Source organism: Colias croceus, chromosome Z (genome assembly GCF_905220415.1).
Source record: "Colias croceus chromosome Z, ilColCroc2.1".
NCBI lineage: Eukaryota > Metazoa > Arthropoda > Insecta > Lepidoptera > Pieridae > Colias > Colias croceus.
The window spans coordinates 10,180,093-10,187,192 of NC_059568.1; positions in this window are offsets into that span (position 1 = coordinate 10,180,093).

Consider the following 7,100-nt stretch of genomic DNA (forward strand, 5'->3'; position numbering starts at 1 on the left):
TTTATTTTATTTTGTTTAGAGATAAATTAAATTCTTAAATTACAGCGAAATAGTGAAAAACATTCTCAAAATTTTTGAACAAGCAGGCGGATTAGGTACATAGAGAATATTCTGTTTACTCAACCTACCAAAGGTCTAGGTACTATGTTATTAATTGATATTTTAGATAATTAATTATGAACTAATACTTCCCAATTCCTATCTTTCAATATTCCCAGATTCCATTCTAGATTGGCAACAGAGCTAATTCAACAATAATTTATCTAGACAATCAATAATAGTACCTACCTATATTGGACATTGGTTCAATCGTCGTTAGACTAAACTAGAGCAGGCAATAGGCATCATAAAGGAGAATGGCAAACTTCCATAGGACTCTGGGCCTGATCGTTACACTGATGATTTATGGGTGATTAAATAGATAAAAATATACAGACTCTATGAATATAATAATTATAGATCTTTTCTATGGGATAGCAGAGATATTGAGATATTGATTAAGATCAATTTTGAATATAACGTTACTAAGGCCCTTCTGCCATTAGGTACGATACTTCTAGATTACGATACTCGCGTAGAATACTACTTAGACATTTGATGGCTACCCGATGCTCGCATATTATGCGACTGTAAAATGACTAAATTCATCATTATTGTGCCTCGTTTTTGTGGACCGACGTTATAATAATAATAATTCATTTATTTATTGCAACAACAGTTACGTCGTTATGTCAAGCAATCAGCAATTCCAGTGACGAAGAAGCTCTTGCAGTTTTTCTTTTTTATAGAAATAGAAGACGCCAACGTAAGAGTAAGAAGTACTAGATTCATCCATATACTGAAAGAAACATAAATTGTAGAGTTTTTGTAGCCGAACGAGAACCACAACATGATGATTAGGTAGGTATTTTTATCTTTCTAACGAAGAGATACGCGCGAGAGTCGAGACGCGATGCAAAAGCGACCGACACGGTGAGTAGTGCTATACTAGTCGCGGACGTGTAGGATACCAGTAGCGTAGTGTGCGAGCCTACATCAAAATGTATGTGAGATACTCCGCGGCGACTAGTCTCCGAGAATTGCAGGATACTTGAATCGCCTATGCGTATCGTAATGGGAGAAGGGCCTAAAACTTCACTCAAATGTCAAACAACAAACATAAACAAATCACTCATCACTGACACAATTATGATTAATAATTTGACATTTTATTAATGGCCAGCTACCTAAATAAAAATGTTATAATTATTATTGATTAAGTAAAACATGTTTTTATTTTATAGAATGATCTAAATAAATTAAGATATGTGTTAAAAATATGTTAAGTTTTGCTTCTGATTTATAAAGCATTTGAATTCAATAAAATTAAAAATAAAATATAGACATTCATTCGTATTAATGGTATTATAGGTCTACCAGAATCTGATGGCATATTTATATTTAAGAAATCAAAGATTTTCATGTGGCAACTTATTTGACAACTATCAAATTGGTTGTCAAATTATTTGTCTTTTTTGCAGTAAATGAATAATTTTTAGGATTTTGTCTAAAAAATCTTCGAAAATGTCGACAAAGCCGCTGCGATCACAAGCAAGAGGTGTTGTTTATAATGTGTATAGAAAAACATTCGATGAAGAAGGGTCAAACACATCACAATTTTCAATTTTGAACATTTTATTGGTAAATTGGACTTACCCGTTTTGATACTTTAAATTAAAGAAATATTATATCTAGGTAAATAATAATATAATAATATTGTTTGTTGATTAGAATATAATTTTATGAAAACTTATTACAGGAGTTTCCAATTCGGCTATTCGTCAAGTCCAAGCTGTCCAAGTCAATTTTATAATGTGTTTATCTGTTAATACTTACGAAAATAAACATAGTTTTATTTTATTTTTATTTTATTTATAAAAAATTATAAGCAGTATTTTTACATGGCATACTGGTAATGAATATACAAATATAGGTATGTGTAAATAATAATATGTATTACCTGTATAAAAGTAATATGTATAATTGTATATTAAACATGTAAGTATGTACCTACATAATATTAAGTGGATATCTCATTATTTAGTACAGTATTGTCCACATATGTAATGTGACTAATGATATTGAGGACAAAATAAAAAATAAGCAGTATCAAGATCGTTCAGTCCATTTTCCCTAGGGTTGCACACTCAAAATTTTGATTTCCCTAATTGCCATCAGATTCTGGTTTACCTATAATCGATATATTCGACAACTTTTTTTACTCCTGACAACACTGACAATGTCTGCTTGATAAGACCGGTAGTCATAGAAATCTAAATAACAATGCCGGTAGTGAACACATTATCTTTTTTTTCAAAGATTTGTTTTCCCATAGAATCAGAAGTAAATATTTTACCAAGAATTACTAAAAATAACATAATGAATTTTAAATATATTATGATTTCTGTAACAGTTAGGCCCAGTTTCGCCATTCTCCTTTGGAACATTTTTGTTCATAATTTCAGTTTTGATAGCAACTAAGATATTCTAAAAAGTGTCTAAGTTTTAAATGCACTTATTTTGATACCTAATGACCAAGCCTAATGATAAAGTATATTATTAGGTAGGTACCTAGGTAGATAATAATTATTTAAAGGTTGATAAAAAAATAAACAAATTCTTAATACATTACAATAATACATGTACCTACTTATTATAATATTTTTACATAATATTTTGTTTGGATTATAACAGCTTAATTATTATTTTTTTAAATAAGAGTGAGGCCAAAAATGTCTAGCGATAGTCTTTTATAGAACTATCAATTTTAACCTCTCCATTAAAAAATGAATTATACGTAGGTACTTACATATTATCATATCATTATCTACTATGCGGCTTCCCCCGCTTTGTTTAAAACCTAATAAATTATATACCTACTAAAACCTTCCTCTTGAATCACTATATCTATTAAAAAAAAAACAGCATCAAAATCCGTTGAGTAGTTTTAAAGATTTAAGCATACAAAGGGACATAGGGACAGAGAAAGCGACTTTGTTTTTACTATGTAGTGATAAAGTTTAAATATATAATTTTACTAGCTTTCCACCCGCGGCTTCGCCCGCCCAGTCAAAGAAAAACCCGCATAGTTCCCGTTCCTATGGGATTTCCGGGATAAAACCTATCCTATTTCCCGGGGTAAAAAGTAGCCTATGTCCTTTCTCGGGTATCAAACCTCTCTATACTTACCTAATTTTATGAAAATTGGTTCAGTATTTAAGGCGTGATTGAGTAACAGACAGACAGACAGAGTTACTTTCGCATTTATAATATTAGTTTAATGGATTTATTGTAATAAGGAAAATTATTAAATAAAATGTAAAAAAGCTTGAAAAAACGATTCCGTGATTGATTTCATTTTTAATATAAGTATATAGTCTAAAATCTTAATTATTATAGGTCTACCAGAATCTGATGGCATATTTATATTTAAGAAATAAAAGATTTTCATGTGGCAACTTATTTGACAACTATCAAATTGGTTGTCAAATTATTTGTCTTTTTTGCAGTTGATAAATAATTTTTAGGATTTTGTCTAAAAAATCTTCGAAAATGTCGAAAAAGCCGCTGTGATCACAAGCAAGAGGTGTTGTTTATAATGTGTATAGAAAAATATTTGATGAAGAAGGGTCAAACACATCACAATTTTCAATTTAGAAGATTTTATTGGTAAATTGGACTTACCCGCTTTGATACTTTTAATTAAAAAATATTATATGTAGGTAACTATAATATTGTTTGTTGATTGGAATATAATTTTATGAAAACTTATTACAGGAGTTTCCAATACGGCTATTCGTCAAGTCCAAGATGTTCAAGTCAATTTTATAATGTGTGTATCTGTTAATACTTACGAAAATAAACATAGTTTTATTTTACTTTTATTTTATTTTTAAAAAAATTATAAGCAGTCTAGTTTTCTATCGATATAACATCGATATTTTCACATGGCATAATGATAATGAACATACAAATATAGGTATGTGTAAATAATAATATGTATTACCTGTGTAAAAGTAATATGTATATTATACATGTAAGTATGTACCTACATAATATTAAGTGGATATCTCATTATTAAGGTGGATGTTCCGACCGTCCCTCCATACATTTTTGATTACCTCTAAACACTTAACACAGACACTATTTCTTTAAAACTAATCATTTTATCACTTCTCTATAATGAAATGTGTGCGCGTTCGACCTTTTTAATCAATAATTTACAATATTTACTTAGAAAAACAACAGTAAAATACCGGAAAAATTTGACACTTCTACAGTAGTGTGCGTGACTTTTGCCAAGCGAAACACGACATAAAGCACGACATCTAGCGCATAGACTATATACTTATTACAGATCTAGCGCGTCAATGTCTAAACGAAAGGCGATGTTTAGACATAAGACGCGCTAGATGTCGTGCATTCGCGTTCGTTATCTTATACATAATGAGCATAATTCTAATAAATCAAAGTTCTGTCACACCCCGGACACTCCATACAAAATTATAGTTTTGACAGTCACACTGTAGAGACTGCAAATGTGTGTGTAAACTCTTTATGGTTGGCACATTTGTGACTAGCGTAAAAAAAAATTCGCGTTTTTCTGATGAAATACATCCGTAAACAGCACAATATCTAACCATTTTCTACGAAAAACGATAATCACAAATCCAAAATAATAAAATTGCTTTAAGTCAATTTGATTAATGTTGTCAATCTTCGTTGCGTTTCGTCTAAAGACGTCGTTGGTATCGTCCTTGCGGGGAAATGGGTACCATAACATGTCTGATCGTGCGGGGTGAGGTAAGTGTTTAATTTTGGCGGGAGGCGGAGAGTGTCCGTTCTGTAGCGTTTAGCTACTATTATGTATTCTGTGGTTCTGTGTAAAAATTGAGTAATTTCATTTCCAATCGTTCAAAGAAAATAACAATAAAATAAAATAAAACTAATGACCTTAGAAACTATGTTTTTTTTTGTAAACAATTTATTACTCATTATTGTTCGTCCGTCGTAGGTCTGTAAACTGTATTGTACACTGAAGGTAAATGGTACTGTAGGTACTTTAGTTCGGCGTCGTCGTCGGCTTGATATAAATTACATTCTTGATTTCATTGACACGCGCTATGATTTGCGCGCGGAATTTCTTGTGTTGTGAATTTATTTTTGTATGCTATGCATTTTAATTGATTCAAATTGCAATGTTTCTCTAGTATGCATTTGAGACTATATTGTAAATTGTAATAATTGATCGTGGGTATAGTAATTAATTATTCTAATAACGCAATTAGTAATATATGTATTTTCGGTGGGATTCAAAACAAAAAATTGGCCCGTGATTTTTATGAAATTTCACCACATTGCAAATCACATCAATCATAGTTCATACACATGTATGACGAAAGTGATTAGTATTGTGGCTAACATTGACTCATCAGTTCATCACTGAAACCAGTGATAAATCAGTACCTATATCATATTGTGTTTGAATATTTTTAAACAATGATATAAGTATACAATTATTATAAATCGGTAAACTATCAAAGTAATCACAAACTTGCAAACATTGGTAAAATGTCCAGTAGTTTATGAGCCTATTCATTACAATCAAACAAACAAACAAAGTTTTCCTCTTTATAATATTAGTGTAGACAAACACTATGAATACGATCACGAATGCAAATTCGGGGATTTTCTAATTATTGCTAAATAATAATTGAATTCGTTTTGAAATACTCTATAATTTTTAGTGTATAAATATTAAATAGACATTTATAATGTGGTGCTCATTTTTTTTGTACTGCTAACGCTATTGTAGGTACCTATTTTCGTTGTTTTATTTCAAGTGAACACGGCCATACAATTTTGTCACGAGCCGCCTATGATTGTAGGTACTTTTGTTAGGCTCCTTCGTCGTCCGCGTCGCGTCCGCGTCGGCTCGAAAGTTCTTGATTTCATTGTCACGCGCTATGATTTGCGCGCGGATTTTCTTGTGTTGTGAATTTATTTTTGTATTATTATTATTTTTTATTTTTTTTTTATTTTATTGATTTAAATAAAATATTTCACTAGTATGCATTTGAGACTATATTGTATTATGTATAATTTATCGTAGGTATAGTTATTCTTATAACGCAGTTATATTTTCGGTGGGACAATTTGACCCGTGATTTTTCTGAAATATCACCACGTTGCAAATCACATCAATCATACACACATATGACGAAAGTATAGTGGCTAACATTGACTCATCAGTTCATCACTGAAACCAGTGATAAATCAGTATATCATATTTTATTGTGTTTGAATATTTTTTAAACAACGATATATACAATATTATTATAAATCGGTAAACTACCAAAGTACTTCCGAATTTTCAGACAGACAAACAAGTAGTTTGAACACGCAGTTTTCTTATACTAGTAGCAAAAATCAAAACCATAATATTATGTTTACCTACTATATTTTACTAAAAGTCGAGTGCGTCGAAATCGTAAATAATAATATAATGTTTTTCACCTTCCTGGTTATTTTCCCATAGTAAATAGTGTTTTAGGTTTGTTGTTGTAGGTAGGAATAATAATAATTATTCTTACTTGTTGGTTATGAAATGTATATTGAAATAATTTACTTTTACAAATCATTAGTGATATTAGTTTTGAGTGAAAATGCTTGGATCAGCATAATATTATATGGTACTTCAAATACATGTTTTGATAAAAAAAACAATAGTGTAATAAAATAAAACAGCGTTTTATTGTAATCAATGTTGACAGTTTTAAATTCCAAAATTATTGATCAATAACATAGTTTACACCAACAAATATAACTTTTATTTTTATAACCATCGTTCATAATATAAACCGTAGCAGGTGGCGTTTTGAAGTTCTGTCTACTCATACAGAAAAATGGAAAACTTGTTTTTTTTGTAAACAATTTATTACTCATTATTGTTGTTTGGCTGTGTGTTTGGCAACTCGAAGCGTGGTCGTCCGTCGTAGGTACTTTTGTTCGGCGTCGCGTCGTCGCTCGTCCGCGTCGGCTTGATATAAAACATTCTTGAT